The sequence below is a fragment of the Gouania willdenowi genome, unplaced genomic scaffold, assembly GCF_900634775.1.
Source record: "Gouania willdenowi unplaced genomic scaffold, fGouWil2.1 scaffold_10_arrow_ctg1, whole genome shotgun sequence".
NCBI classification, from domain to species: Eukaryota; Metazoa; Chordata; class Actinopteri; order Blenniiformes; family Gobiesocidae; genus Gouania; species Gouania willdenowi.
This window is the reverse complement of record NW_021144857.1, coordinates 210,568-227,440: the sequence shown is the minus strand read 5'-3', so window position 1 is coordinate 227,440 and position 16,873 is coordinate 210,568. Positions and strand designations below refer to the sequence as shown.

General features: G+C 37.0%; 1 long non-coding RNA gene and 1 other non-coding gene across 2 annotated transcripts in view; both read right to left on the bottom strand.

Annotated features, from left to right (window-relative positions):
- Window positions 1-16,873, bottom strand: part of LOC114458373 (uncharacterized) — a 159,042-nt gene that overhangs the window by 65,001 nt on the left and 77,168 nt on the right. The window lies entirely within an intron of this gene.
- Window positions 15,634-15,706, bottom strand: trnat-ugu (transfer RNA threonine (anticodon UGU)). Its single transcript has one exon. It is a non-coding gene; the product is annotated as a tRNA-Thr (tRNA).

The following is a 16,873-nucleotide window of genomic DNA, read 5'->3' as shown; positions in this document are numbered from 1 at the left end:
TTTTTTTTTTTTAGAATTCAACCAAACAAATTTAGTTTTTCAAAAATAGCTGCTGAAAACACACATATGTAAAAAAAAATTTAAATGTAAATCTATATCATATGCAACATGCATTTTACAGAATGCCTGTCAAAAAAAAGGTTCTTTCAAATTAAGAGACAAGTCCAAATGAGAGACATTATGTATTTATTTATTTATGTTTGACTAGCTGTCTGCGACCCAACCAGTACATGTTCAAGACCTACTTTCCAGACCCACCAGTTGAGAATAGCTGACGTATCTTAACCAGTTATATAAATAAAAAGATTTTTATTTATCTACAAAACTTTTCAAAATAAAATAGTAACATGCTGACTTTGTGATAAATAGTAAATAACACCATTTAAATAAATCCAGTGATGTTTGGTTGAACCTGAGGAATTATTTACATTTTATTTTTTATTGACAGATATTTTAACTTATTTTGAAAAACAACAGGTTTTGCCGCTGGGTGGCGATGCTTTATATACTTGGGTTGGATGGACACGCCTCCGTTTCTTCTTCTCCACTTTTCTCCAAGTTTGGAGCAAACATTCCTTTACACAGGTGGTCGTGATGACGTAGCTCAGCCTTCATCATCATCATCATCATCATCATCACTGTCCGTCTCACTCAGTTTCATTTCCCTCCATAATATTTCTTCCTCATCTTCTAGTTTGACGGTTTGAAGGTATTTGACGGTATTTTTCTAGTTTGAAGGCTAAGCTAGTTAGCAGAGATTAAGCTAGTTAGCAGAGAATAAGCTAGTTAGCAGAGGCTAAGCTAGTTAGCAGAGGCTAAGCTATTTAGCAAAGTCTAAGCACTCAACATAATAAGCACAATATATTCTACAACTTCACATCTCACCCTCACTGCAAAAAGTCTATTCTTCCCCACCTTTTCTATTTCCTGCCTTGAGTCTCTCCTCCCTGCTCCCTTCCCCCTCCCCCTCCACTTAGGTGTAACACTGCTCTCCCTATTTAAATCCTCCCTATAATAAAAGATTTATTACCCTTCCTTAGGAAGGGCTGGTGATGGTCACATTTAAGCAATAAAATAAATCAATGTATTTTATTGCAATAACAAAATATGCATTGCTGTCTCATAATGATTGCACTTCCTGTGGTGTTGACCTTTGACAGCATGTGCAGACAAGTAAAAAAAAAAAAAAGCAAAGTCTAAGCTAGTTAGAGACTAAACTAGTTAGCAGAGACTAAGCTATTTAGTATAAACTAAGCTAGTTATCAGAGGCTAAGCTATTTAGTATAAACTAAGCTAGTTATCAGAGGCTAAGCTAGTTAGCAGAGTTTAAGCTAGTTAGTAGAGGCTAAGCTATTTAGTCAAGGCTAAGCTAGTTAGCAGAGACTAAGCTAGTTAGCAGAGGCTAAGCTATTTAGCAGAGACTAAGCTAGTTAGCAGAGGCTAAGCTAGGTAGCAGAGATTTAGCTAGTTAGCAGAAGCAAAGCTATTTAGTAGAGACTAAGCTAGTTAGCAGAGGCTAAGGTAGTTAGCAGATACTAAGCTAGTTAGAAGAGGATAAGCTATTTAGCAGAGACTAAGCTAGTTAGCAGAGGCTAAGCTATTTAGCAAAGACTAAGCTTGTTAGCAGAGGTTAAGCTAATTAGCAGAGACTAAGTCAATTAGCAGAGACCAAGCTAGTTAGCAGAGGCTAAGCTAGTTAGCAGAGACAAAGCTTCTTAGCAAAGACTAAGCTTGTTAGCAGAGGTTAAGCTAATTAGCAGAGACTAAGTCAATTAGCAGAGACCAAGCTAGTTAGCAGTGACAAAGCTAGTTAGCAGAGACAAAACTAGTTAGTAGAGGCTAAGCTATTTAGCAGAGACGAAGCTAGTTAGCAGAGGCTAAGCTAGTTTGCAGAGACTAAGCTTGTTAGCGGAGGTTAAGCTAATTAGCAGAGACTAAGTCAACTAGCAGAGACTTAGCTAGTTAGCAGAGGCTAAGCTAGTTAGCAGTGACTAATCTATTTAGTATAAACTAAGCTAGTTATCAGAGGCTAAGCTAGTTAGCAGAGTTTAAGCTAGTTAGTAGAGGCTAAGCTATTTAGTCGAGGCTAAGCTAGTTAGCAGAGACAAAGCTAGTTAGCAGAGGCTAAGCTATTTAGCAGAGACTAAGCTAGTTAGCAGAGGCTAAGCTAGGTAGCAGAGATTTAGTTCGTTAGCAGAGGCAAAGCTATTTAGTAGAGACTAAGCTAGTTATCAGAGGCTAAGCTAGTTAGCAGAGTTTAAGCTAGTTAGTAGAGGCTAAGCTATTTAGTTGAGGCTAAGCTAGTTAGCAGAGACTAAGCTAGTTAGCAGAGGCTAAGCTATTTAGCAGAGACTAAGCTAGTTAGCAGAGGCTAAGCTAGGTAGCAGAAATTTAGCTAGTTAGCAGAGGCAAAGCTATTTAGTAGATACTAAGCTAGTTAGAAGAGGCTAAGCTATTTAGCAGAGACTAAGCTAGTTAGCAGAGGCTAAGCTATTTAGCAAAGACTAAGCTTGTTAGCAGAGGTTAAGCTAATTAGCAGAGACTAAGTCAATTAGCAGAGACTTAGCTAGTTAGCAAAGGCTAAGCTAGTTAGCAGTGACTAAGTTAGTTAGCAGAGACCAAGCTAGTTAGCAGAGGCTAAGCTATTTAGCAGAAACAAAGCTAGTTAGCAGAGGCTAAGCTAGTTAGCAGAGACAAAGCTACTTAGCAGAGGCTAAGCTAGTTAGCAGAGGTAAAGCTAATTAGCAGAGACTAAGCCAATTAGCAGAGACTTAGCTAGTTAACAGATGCTAAACTAGTTAGCAGTGACAAAGCTAGTTAGCAGAGACAAAGCTAGTTAGTAGAGGCTAAGCTATTTAGCAGAGACTAAGCTATTTAGCAGAGGCTAAGCTAGTTTGCAGAGACTAAGCTAGTTAGCAGAGACTAAGCTAGTTAGCAGGGGCTAAGTTAATTAGCAGAGGCTAAGCTAGTTAGCAGAGACTAAGCTAGTTAGCAGAGGCTAAGCTAGTTAGCACAGACTAAGCTAGTTAGCAGGACTAAGCTGGTTAGCAGAGGCAAAACTATTTAGCAGAGACTAAGCTGTTTAGCAGAGGCTAAGCTAGTTAGCAGACACTAAGCTAGTTAGCAGAGGCTAAGCTATTTAGCAAAGACTAAGCTTGTTAGCAGAGGTTAAGCTAATTAGCAGAGACTAAGTCAATTAGCAGAGACTTAGCTAGTTAGCAGTGACTAAGCTAGTTAGCAGAGGCTAAGCTATTTAGCAGAGACTAAGCCAATTAGCAGAGACTTAGCTAGTTAACAGATGCTAAACTAGTTAGCAGTGACAAAGCTAGGTAGCAGAGGCTAAGCTAGTTAGCAGTGACAAATCTACTTAGCAGAGGCTAAGCTAGTTAGCAGTGACAAATCTACTTAGCAGAGGCTAAGCTAGTTAGCAGAGGTCAAGCTAATTAGCAGAGACTAAGCCAATTAGCAGAGACTTAGCTAGTTAACAGATGCTAAACTAGTTAGCAGTGACAAAGCTAGTTAGCAGAGACTAAGCTAGTTAGCAGAGGCTAAGCTAGTTTGCAGGGGTTTAAGCTAGTTAGCAGAGACTAAGCTAGTTAGCAGGGGCTAAGTTAATTAGTAGAGGCTAAGCTAGTTATCACATGTTAAGCTAGTTAGCAGAGGTTAAACTAGTTAGCAGAGACTAAGCTAGGTAGCAGAGGCTAAGCTAGTTAGCAGAAGCTAAGCTAGTTAGCAGAGACTAAGCTAGTTAGCATTGGCTAACCTAGTTAGCAGAGGTCAAGCTAATTAGCAGAGACTAAGCCAATTAGCACAGACTTAGCTAGTTAACAGATTTTAAACTAGTTAGCAGTGACAAAGCTAGTTAGCAGAGACAAAGCTAGTTAGTAGAGGCTAAGCTATTTAGCAGAGACTAAGCTAGTTAGCAGAGACTAAGCTAGTTAGCATTGGCTAACCTAGTTAGCAGAGGTCAAGCTAATTAGCAGAGACTAAGCCAATTAGCAGAGACTTAGCTAGTTAACAGATTTTAAACTAGTTAGCAGTGACAAAGCTAGTTAGCAGAGACAAAGCTAGTTAGTAGAGGCTAAGCTATTTAGCAGAGACTAAGCTAGTTAGCAGAGGCTAAGCTAGTTTGCAGGGGCTAAGCTAGTTAGCTGAGACTAAGCTAGTTAGCAGGGGCTAAGCTAATTAGCAGAGGCTAAGCTAGTTAGCACAGGCTAAGCTAGTTAGCAGAGGCTAAACTAATTAGCAGAGACTAAGCTAGGTAGCAGAGGTTAAGCTAATTAGCAGAAGCTAAGCTAGTTAACAGAGACTAAGCTAGTTAGCATTGGCTAAGCTAGTTAGCAGAGACTAAGCTAGTTAGCAGGGGCTAAGCTAATTAGCAGAGGCTAAGCTAGTTAGCACAGGCCAAGCTAGTTAGCAGAGGCTAAACTAGTTAGCAGAGACTAAGCTAGGTAGCAGAGGCTAAGCTAATTAACAGAAGCTAAGCTAGTTAGCAGAGACTAAGCTAGTTAGAATTGGCTAAGTTAGTTAGCAGAGACTAAGCTAGTTAGCAGAGGCTAATGATATCAATATTAAGATGAATAAATAAATGTGTTTATCACAGATTCATAGAACAATGGACCATCATTTTACTGACTTTATGGATGAACCCCAAATATCTCTCCTTTATTCCCCCTCATAGATGGTCCTGTCTCCACATGACTGTTCTTCAATGTTCATGTCTGTGTTCAACCACCTTCAGCTACAGTGGGGGTCCCCGCTCTATGGAACCTTTATTTTGGGGGTGGTGGGCTGAAAAGGTTGAGAACCACTGGTCTACAGGACTCCATATCCCATAAATCTGTTCTGACAATGTCAATAATAGAGTCTTTACAGTGGACATCAAAACAAACTTTCCATTGGCAAATTCAACCTTTTCCATCTTTTTTCTGACAAATGATAATCACTGATTTATTGATCTATGAGACCAACTCCTTATCTGATAAAGGATGATCGTCTACAGCAGCTTTAACCAAGGCTGATACATATTGGGCTGCAATGACTCTACAGTAGCAGGTTCCATTGTGGTTCTTTGTTTCCTTCAGTCTTCACAGTTGAGCACCTGAGACATGAATCAATGAGTTGATGTTGAAGTGTGTGTTGAACTGATGAAGGGATTCATCAGTGACACAATAGTAGACCAATAGGCCTGGACCTATAAAGAAGGATCAGGTCCAGGTTAAATCTGGACCTATAAAGACTAACTGGTGTCTTCCATAAGAGAGATGATCAATTCATGCCAGTCTATGTGTATTTATGAGAAGAACAAAAATGGAATGTGGAGGCCTGTAGATGAACGTAAAAAAGTCTTTTTACTTCATTCTTCCTGGGATTTCTTGTGTTTCTTTGCCAGACAAGGAGGACAGTGATTAGCTAGGCTCCATTTTTGTTCTAGTTTGTTCCAGATGTTCCCTGTGACATCACTTCCCTCTGCAACATGTTACATTTTGGTCAGATTTGGATTTTTCTTTGTAAGCCCCAAATGAAACATCCTCCATAGTTTGGCCAAGAGTTTGAGTGAAAACACCAGAAATGTGTTGGGAAGGTACTTTGGTAGAGTTTTTGGGGCCAAACAAGAAATCACAATAAGAATGAAGTAAAAAAAAAAAAAAACTTCTATGCAATCGTTATGGGACTCCACATCCCACAATGCAATGCAAGAAACTTCAGCAGCTTTAACACTAGAAGTAAAAAGGAGCGTACCTCTTAGTAATCAGACGATACCAGTAAAAAGCAATTAATTAACACTAACGCAATTAATTAACACTAAAAGGTTGCCAAGCATGAGGGGGCAATAAGAGCTCATTGACCCCGAGAGAGGAGGTGGACTGGCTATCGCCATTGGTGGGTTAGATGAGACCTATATTCCACTTAGACACTGCAGCAAAACCTTGTGAATGCATGGACGTGAAAATTGAGGCATGAACGTGTGCGGTGCATGAATGACTGAATGATGACACGTTACGTATGCCTGAGAGAACCGCGTTGTGAGTGCGAATGTGCCGTGGACGTGTCATTGAGTGATTGACCGATGAATGGCTGTTTGACTACACATGTTCCTCTGTTTCACCTTCTTTTCCTCCTGGGTTTTGATGCACTTGATCTTCTCCCTGTTTTTGCCAATTATGTAGTGGGGTGTTCAGAAAACACTGCTGCTTGTTAAAAGAACTATGGTTTTAGGCCTTGGGCCTTCTAAAAAGTTTACCAGGTTTTAAAGGGTTTTTTCTGGGTGTTTAAAAACACCAAACGACATTTTTTATATATGATACCACTTTCAGTGGAATGACTGGCTTTGACCTTGACTGACCTTACATGTTCAGTGTCCATGTTTGTTGTTGTTATATGTGTATACTCGTTGTGGTGTGCACTTGTCTACGTCTTCGTCTTAGTTGTTGTTATTATGTAGCTTTTTCCAAAATACAGGTCGCTGTAAGGAGACGAATCAGATCCAACTAAAGAAAAGAGATATTTTAAATTATCCAGTTAAGTCTTAATGGTTTCCTCTCTTTCTGTTTCTGAGTGTTTCCTAACAGAATGCCACCGCCTTCTCGACTCCGATCCTTCCTCCAGCCGCCATGCCTGGTCACTGCTTGTTATGATGAAGGATGAGAATTAAAGGGAAGTATTGTCCATAACTGTAACTGGGAAACAAAGGGGAAATAGATTGAAATAGACACGTGACAATATGACATATTGTGGATGTTCTAACATAATATCTATTCCAGAGACTACAGAGACTTCCAATCCAACTGCGAAAGTGGGGACAGATCTTCAAATTTCCAAAAGGAGCGTACAGTTGACCCTGGCTTTGACCTTTATGGCTGAGGAGAAGGAGGTCGAGGAGGTTGGAGGGCACAAAGGCAGGCGGACACAAGAGAGAGGAAAACGGAGACACATCCAAAATGATCAGATAAGTGATTTTCCAATGATATTTATCATATGGTTTTAAGAATCCAAATGTATTCTTATGTAAAAAAAGGGAAGGGAGGGGCCAACGTCCCTCTGATTTTTTATTTATATTTTATCATAGGAAAATATACATCAAACCCTCCAACTATTTTCTTCTTGTTCCACCAGCACTTAGCGTGCAAGACCATAAAACACCTTCACTGGGTTTAGACACTTTTAAGGGAAAAATTAAGTGTTCTCAACATTGGGTTGGTGGCCCAATCTGGGTCGCCTGAGATTTAAAAAGGGTCCTCCTGAAATTCTTGATAATTGATTGAAATAAGAGATAGTTTAAAGTTGAGTAACTTCCAAGCATTTAAGGAAGCTCTCCAAACCGTGCTGGGGCTCGTCACCCCCACGAATGGGATAAATACAGAGAGCAAAAGACAATATGATTGTTCGACTCAACTTAACTTTAATTCTGTCTAACCTTAAAGGGCCAATAATCTTGCTAAACTCTGGTTCAGACACAGAATAGGAGACACTTTTGCCACCAATTGACCTTCAAAATTAAGTAAATTACATCTCAAATAATAATTATGAGGGAAATGAATGAAATAAATGAACTGACAAATTCAGCTCTATAAAAGAATTAGGCTATGTAAATAGGTGTGGAGTGTTAACATTATTCAGAATAAATAAAGGATAGAATAAGATTTCTCCTTCACAAATAAGAGATAGCAAAGAAAATAAACAAACAATTTAAATAAATAAATAACATCATTTATTTATTTGGTTAAACTCATTTAGCTTTCTCACATCTCCATGTCTCCCAATTGTATGTATTCATCTTGAGAAGACATGTAATCACACTCCACACTTCTCCGTCTGACTTGCATGTCCTTCTCCGTCCGACTTGCATGTCCTTGTAAACAGTGGTTCTCAAATTGCTTCTCACCAGGTAAGTAGATGTACCACAGATAATCACTGCAACTCCAGCTATGCTTCTTCTTACTCCAGGAAAAGAAAATCGAATTAATACTTCCTGCTTTTCTTTCAGCCTCATATTTTCCCACTCGCGTGCGAATGGGCTACAGAGCTAGCATGGCTAAAAGCTCACTAACCCACACCTAACCATTGTGTGATTGTGCACCTTTTAGGATCTGAAAAGCTCTCAGATCCTGACCTCTGACCTGTCTCTGCCTTCCTGGCCATACTAACTATTCATTTAGTTAGTTAACTAAACCTAACACCCCTAAACTTTTATTTTATTTTATTTTATTTTATTTTTTATTTTATTTTATTTTATTTTATTTTATTTTATTTATTTTGGGTGAGTGTTTTTCCCCCCCACCCCCTTTTTCTTCTGTCCAGGTACCAGCTAAAGCCTACCAGGTACCAGGTACCAGCTAAAGCCTCAGTAGTGGGATCGCGCCTGTGTTCAGGTACCAGCCAATCCCAAGAGTTCTGTTTCGGTGTTTTTCCCCCTCTTCTGTTCAGGTACCAGCCGATACCAAGAGAGGTTGCCAGGTGTGTGGAGACTACCCTTCCTCAGACAACAACCAATCATCTACAACGCCGACCGGAACGACCCACACGGCAGTGAAGGTCGCGGAGCAGGCAACATGGATCCAAGATGATTGCCGAGACCAGCTGATGCTGAGACGGAGGCTGACCGAACAATGAAGGGGGAACCGACAAGGCCACTGAGACACACACACACAAGAAAACGCTCTAAAACAAGGGCCTAGCTTTGTTTATAAGCCACACCAAATGCTCATAGCTAGGTTGAGGGACAACAACCTCACACCTAGCTGCAGGAATACAGTCATAAACCCTTCTGCTACGATTGAGGAAAATACTCAAGGTTCTTCACTCATGATGCTATTGGTTACCCCAGTTACCACTGAACTCAGCCGATGAAGACGAGTGATGTCCTTGATGCAAATGATGATTTTTGCTTATCTAGATGCAATAAAGGATGATTTTTGATGATTCATGCCATTAATAATAATGATGAAGAAGTTTATTTCCACATTTTTCTTGATATATCTGTGCCTCACAAAAGAAGAATATATCCAATGTATGACAATAACGATGCTAATGGTTAACCCTGACAGCAAAGGTGGAATATAATAATTTTGTTTCTTGATTTGGTCGTTGAGGCGACCAAAAGTGGGGAATGTCATGGCAAATTTTATATTCATCATCATATCCTCAAATGTATGTTCATGTGTACAATTTGTCATGTTTTAATACATGACGACTCCATTAATCTTTACACTTTTGAACAGCTGAATCATGATTAAACAGTACAGATCGTATTATTCTCAGTGCAGCACAGTCTCTGCCAAGGACATACACTGACGTACACACTTATCAAGACAGATAAAGACTGGAGCCAAACCTTCTCATAACATCTTCATCATCCTCCAACATTGCCACTATGGGCATCTGACTCCCTCCCTTTTGTCTCTCACTGTTGGGACCTTTTCTTATCTGTATAAAAAGCTTAAGCTTTGAAACTGTCGGGGCGGGGCGCGGCACTTCCTTCGGACGTCCGCCTGGACGGACGCTAATTTTGTTTCACTTTGTTCCATTTTGTACTTTTTTTCTTAGTTTAGAATAAACATTTTTATATAAAATCATCAATGCTTCTCCTGGATTCCATCATTCAACCAGAGCAATGAATCATGTCTCAAATGAGGTCAACCGTAAATTCTGCCGTAACACATCATTAATGTGTCTAAGTTTATACTTCTATGTTTAAATAATATGTAAAGTATGGAAGGCACAGATATTCAAGCAATAATTAACAGATATCAGTTCCTGCAGGATCTTCACTTTACATTTACTGGATTTTGTGACTAATTTTTATTTACATTCATAATATTGGTGAAATATTTTGAGGATAATTGCCAAATTTTGGAAAAACTGAGAAATCTTTCAACAAATTGTGATTAAAAGTGAAATAATGATGGTGAAACTGTAAACCCTGCAAATATTGTGTTGTTTGATTTAATCTGTATTTACTCATGTTTTAATGTGGGCTGAACTAGATGCTCTAAAGCAGGGGTGTCAAACTCATTTTAGTTAACGGGCCACATATCTTAAGTGGGTCATAGATTTTACACAGGAAAACGATTCATTTTAACATTATTGTGTCCGTTTGCACTTCTACGTAGACAAGAAATACAAAATATGTAAGAAAGTGACTACATCCAAGCAATAAGTGATAAATATCAGTCCTAACAGGATCTACACTTTATATTTCATACATTTTGTCATCAATTTCTATTTAATTAAGGGAAACATGTCATATTTTGAGGAAAATGGAAGGATTTTGTAAGAATTTTGAGTTTTTCAACAGTTTAAAATTAAAAATGACTGCAATCATGTGATAATAGCACCAGGAAAACTGTGAGAACCTGTAAATATTGTTGACTTTGGAATTGAATGGACAACAACAAATGGTGATTGGAATGGAATGGTTACATGGTGACATCTGGGATGAAATCCAATCAGATTAAACTACGGACTAGTTGGGAAGGTCAAAAGGTCAAACCTTTTTACCTTTTTCTTTGGACATTTTGCAACTTCCTTTGTCCCATTTTTGTCCCTTTTCCCAAAATGTTGATACTTTTTAGTTTTTTCAGATTTACCTTCCTTTTGCCATTACATAACACCTGTTTCCTTTAATGTCATTTCTCTTTTTTTGCCACTCTTGACTGCTTTTGTCCCATTTTAGTCACTTTTTATTAATTTTTTGCCAAGTTTTTGCCACTTTTGGACCATTCTTTACCACCTTACTCATTTTTTGTCACATACTCATCACTGTGAACTCTTTGTTTATCTTCTCAGAACAGCATCAAGTGATTGACTTGATCACCATTCAATCAATCTAACTGAACCAATCTGTTTTCAAAAATGAATCCCTCTGTAAAAAGTGAGGGGGATTCACTTTTGTTTTCATAAAAGTGTGGGTGTCACATCCCCCGCATCCCTCACAGGTGAGACGTGTCTGGGTTGTGTTTTAATTTAAAAAAGAACAATCATTTGAAAATGTATTATTTGTTTTTTTAATCAACAACTAGACATTTCAGGTGACCCTAAATGGAATCACGACCCCAAGGTTGAAAAACACTGTTATATCATTTCCATTATAATTGAGCTGTTTTCATGATTTTAAAATGCAATTATAAAGCCTTTTATTTTAATACTCATTTTTATTATTTTAATTTGTGCCATTTTTCCATGTTTTGGTGCCTTACTTGAATAAATGTGTTCCATATTGTTGCCTTGCTTTGTTGGACAAATACAAAAAATGACTTTTCTGAATAAATACAGTTTTAAACACATAAACAGTATTACCTTTATTGTTAATATTATTCCTTTAAGCCATGTTTGAGAGATATTTTGGACGTGCTGCGTCTGCTACACTGAAGTCAGAGTTTCAAACCCAAAATGCAGAGTTCAGAGGGTCATTGAACGCAGCATGAGAGTGAGTAGATGACATTGGTGCAGCAGCAGCACTGTCCATCAACTCTGTAGTGGACCAACCCTGGATGTCCATCAACTCTGTAGTGGACCAACCCTGGATGTCCATCAACTCTGTAGTGGACCAACCCTGGTCGTCGTCCTCAATTTGTTGCATAGTGAGAATCGTTTTTATTAAACCAGGGGTGTCAACCTCATTTCACATCAGGGCCAGACATATAAAATATTTATCTGTATCTCTCCTTTTACAACCTAAACCTAAATGAATGATTTCTGATAAGTTTGACACTCTTGGTTTTGTGGTTTTAAGCTCCACCCTCTGACCCCATTAATGTAATCAATAATAATTACTTTTATTTAAAAAGTGCCTTTCAGGCCACTTAAAAACACTACAATAAAAACTGGATAATAAATAATATTAATGTGTAGTGTACACATTAGTTTAGATGCATACTGTTGTTGCTGAGTCATGGTTTGAGTAGTAAATAAAATCAACTGAATGAAGAGTGAAAATCCTCCTTATATAGTCCAGTCCAGCTGATTGTCAACAACTCACAGTCGTGCTCAACTCTACAGGTGCAGCAGATCTCCCTGATTGACATGATGAGCTGGACATGGCTGTGCACTTTGTGCCAATCTGTAACAGTATGGTAAATCCCCCAATATATCCCCTGGAATTATCAAACATTTTGGCCTCAGTAAAAGATAACCAACAATTTGATCTCATTTCATATTTTGTTGCTATTTTCCTGCATGGAAACATCAGTGACAGTGAAAGAATCTTGTTAAAAAATTGCAAATATGGTAAAAGTTGCATTTTTTTTACACCAGACAAATGTTTTGTTAAGACATTGATGTATTTTACTATATATATATATATATATATATATATATATATATGTATATGTCTCTGGGGTCACTGGACATTAGTGGTTGTTGTGGTTGATGTTGAAGCAGGGCTGGTTAGGAGAGGAGCTGTCTGTCAGTGTGTCAGCTGACAGTGCACTTATCATTTCAGTTTTGGCTCTAATTATTGATTTATAATCTTATTATTTTTTATTATTTTAATTTTATTTGTTGAAATAGAGGTTCCTGACAAAGTCAAAAAGCCTTGATCAATAAACACATGAATGTGACTCTTTTATGTATTTAAAAACTAAAAACTAGTCGGTGCTGACACTAACACAGACAAAGGTTAAAGCGTTCTCTGGTGGTCGACTGCCTTTATGGTTAAACACATTGATGTTAAAAACAGCCAAATGAAACTGCACTGGCAGTGTTTTCAAATGTTCATTCACTTTCTTTGCATAGGTGCACTTGTGGAATCTGTGTAACCATGGCAACAGAGCCAGAAAACATCTTCTCCAGGGAGATACCACAGCTAATGTCAATCATTAGTTAATGAAATAGTAATGATTATTATCTGCTAGCCTGGCTCACTTATCTTTTCATTTTATATATGTTACAAGAAGAATACATCAGCTTCTAAAGACACCTGCTTGTATGGTGGATCATCCAGGTCTGGTAGTAGTGTGTCTGAATGTGTTCTACCTGCAGAATGCATTCATTATATATACAGTATATAGAGCACACTATGGACCTCTACAGCTATGGAGATAATATGTTTGAAATGAAAGACTGAAATCACACAAATCAATGTATAAACATGAAACTTTTATTGTTGATGACACACACAAGTCATCCAAAACACATTTTTACACAATATGTTGTGTTTTCAGTGGTTCTAGGTACTTGGCATATAGAAGCTTTGTGAGCTGGTGTTGGGCTTTTTGGGTTCCTCTCCCTGCTTGTGTTGTCCTAAGAATAAGAACTGAGTTCCCAGACGACCAAGGACATTATGTGGGGTTCAGACCTGCCCTTGACTGAACCTGGACACATATCTGCCAACCACCTGCTGCTTCTCAGGTCTGTCAAACTGAGCAGACAGATCTACAGGGACGGGGATTGACATCAGCTGGGGCGGAGTCCTCCAAGACCTTTTCAAATAGGAGGTCTAGGAGCTGATCCACGTAATCTGTGATACAGAAAAGCACTTTATTATCTTTACTGTTTAAAACCTATGTTGTTGTGTTTTGATATCTAATGATGGTCCTAACTAATTTTTTATTTTTTTTAATTTTTTTGAAAAAATATGCCTCGCTATAGTCTTCTGATTTTGGGTGATTTTTAGTTTTTGTCATTTTTTGTGCCTTACTGCTTTCTAAGCCTAGTTTAAGTATGTGCATTATATTTGCAGTAGTTTTTAGGCTCTAATGATGGTCCTAACTCAATTTTTTTTTTTTTAAATTTTTGAAAAAATATGCCTTGCTTTTGATTTTTGATTTTTGTTTTTTGTCATTTTTTGTGCCTTACTGCTTTCTTAGCCTTGTTTAAGTATGTGCATTATATTTGCAGTAGTTTTTAGGCTCTAATGATGGTCCTAACTCAATTTTTTTTTTTTGAAATTTTTGAAAAAAAATGCCTTGATTTAGCCTTACTTTTGATTTTGGGTGATTTTTGTTTTCCGCAATTTTTTGGGCCTTACTGCTTTCTTAGCACAGTTTACGTGTGTGCATTATATTTGCCATAGTTTTTAGGGTCTAATGATGGTTCTAACTCAATTTTCAAAAAAAAAAATGCCTTGCTATAGCCTTACTTTTGATTTTGGGTGATTTTTGGTTTTTGTCATTTTTATAATACTGAGTTCATGATACTGAGTTCACGATACGATTCTCTCACGATTTATTTTACAAAATGGGACTGTAGACAAATGACGACTAAAAAATATTCCTTTATTTTTTGGGGGGAAAAAAACTAGAAAATACTGTACTATTTTCCTTTTAATTTTGATTGTTAAAAGAATCCATTGATAAACTATTCAAAACAATGCAATTGAACTAAAAATAAATCTTGAATGAAATAAATAAAGGAATAATACAAATGAAGAAGAAGCCTATTCATTTAAATTCTGGTTCTCTAGTAAACAATGCAAAACTACATAATAGTTCTTTTTTTTAAAAAAAAAGTGCAACTGAAAATGTATTTTGTGCCTTAACAATTGGACTTAAAAAAAAAAACACTCTGCACTGTCTCTTAAGTCAGATTTGTTTGGACCAGCAGAGGGCGCTGGTAACCCAGTGGTCGGTTGGCATGCAGCTAATTTACTGGTGAAGAAGAGATGCTATGCTAGCAGACAGAGCTAATAGAAAAACGTGACTTTTATAGATATTCACGTAATATTACAGATATTCTTTTGGTGCTAAAGGGGTAATGAATCATTTATTAACATATTTAAGAGTAGAAGGCGGCCAGAAAGAAAGTAGTAGCAGATTCTGCCCGCCGCCAACACCTCTGCAAGGATAAATAGATAGCGGCCTCTGCTGTTTAAAAAAAGTACTGCGATTAATTTTTCAGAGCATCGATGTAAACTGTGATACCTATGAATCGATTTTTAACTGCCTTACGATTAATCGTTACATCCCTAGTGATCATGAATTAAAATGATGGTATAATTGTAATTTAAAAAATATGTTGCTGTTGTAATTGTAATTACATTAGAAATGAGTTCAGATAATTTACATTGTAATAGTAATTGCCATGAAAAATCTATAAAAATTATAATTTAGTGCTAAACTGGGGAACCATGGTACAGTTCTATGTACAGTTCTGTATATACTGTATGTATTTTGAGTGATACTTTTGGGTGTGACCAATACTAGACTGAGTATTATGTGGCCCACGTCTGGTCCAAACCTAAAGCTAATAAATGATTGCTAATCAGGATGCAGCAAGTTAAATTTACTAAACAAGAAATATTGAAGATATATGTTAAATTTTAAAATAAGAAGGTCCTGATAAATATTCTAAAGCGTTAAAATAAGCAGAAATGGATGATTATTAGATTAAATTACTTGAAATCAAACTTCCTCCAGCACAATAATAAGTGAAATATACTGACTATAAACAAATTATTATTATTTTTTATTTTTTTTTATTTTATTTTTTCTAATTTTGCAAATGAAAGCTTTGGAACAAGAAGAAAATAACTAATCTAAGTAAAAACTGACTCAGTATTAATGAAAAATGATTAAACTGTTTCTTGATACAAGTTGACTCATTTTGAAATAAGCTTAAATCTATATTAAAACCAAGCTTTTGTTCTTAGAATAAACAGAATCACAACTAGTGATACACTCCACAGACCAGAGAAGGCCTCAGTGAGAATTGAACTCACAACCCCTGGTTTACAAGACCAGTGCTCTAACCTCTGAGCTATGAGGCCCTGTGTGTAACAGCATAGACGATCTTTCACATGGCAGATATACACTACACCACTTACATGTACAACTGGGCATCACTTTTTTTTAAGTTTTGGGGGCGGGGCTCTAAAAATCCATCTCATGGTGTAACTTTTTTCTCTTACAGTTCCATCTTAATGTCAACAGTTATGATAGTGTGTGGTCTTATTTTGGTCCTCAGTTATGAGGGAATTCCAACTCCGTCATCAAATCTTTATTTTTATTTTTTGACCAATTTGAAAGGCTACCAATCAATAGCCTTTGTTCAATCAGCTCTCAACAAACACCCATGTATCTTAACCACATGCTAGTTGTGCTACAGTTGTTATATCATGCTTTAATTGTCTACTCACCACTTTCTAGGTGTTTTGAACCGTAAGCGCTTTAACTCGTAACCAGTGTTGTGTGAGTTACTGAAATAAGTAATGTGTTACTGCAAAAAGTAACTTTTGAGTTACTTAGAATGAAAGAATTTATTATTTATTTTGGGTCATTTGTGTCCGTACAGCTTCATATTAGTGCTGTAATAATATAATAATCCACTGTTGATCAACTGTGCCCCTGTATTAACATTGTTTTGTATAAAAACCTCTGATAAATGAAATGTTACTGTATCCAACCCTACAGTTTATAATCATTTACATTAACAGAACTAAACTCTGCTCAGTATTAATCTTTACAAACACCAATCTGACTGAAACACTAAGTATTCTTTCAATACCAGTTTATTTATCTGAGACCAGCAGAAACTGTAAATATTACAAGGAATTGTGAAATAAATAACACACAAAACAACCTGAATATTATTAAAAATTAAAGTGGCTTCAGCATCATAAAACAGTTGTGTTTAGCCTTAGAATGTTCCCTTACAGTTTAAGTACAAAAACTAGCAATAATGTTCAACATAAACACAAAAAGCCTTCTAAAATAAATAAATGAAATCAATCTGAATTAACATTAGGAATACATTATGACCAACTCTGCTTTACAAAAACTGCCATAAAACAACCATAAATGATGTGCATATAAAGCACAAAACAGCTGCTCCAAAATTAAAAGAGTCTTTTTTCAGCCTTAGCACAGTAATGTAAAGTAAGCTGTGCATATTCCAGGTGCACATTCTGCTGTTGAAAATGCTTATGAAAATAAAT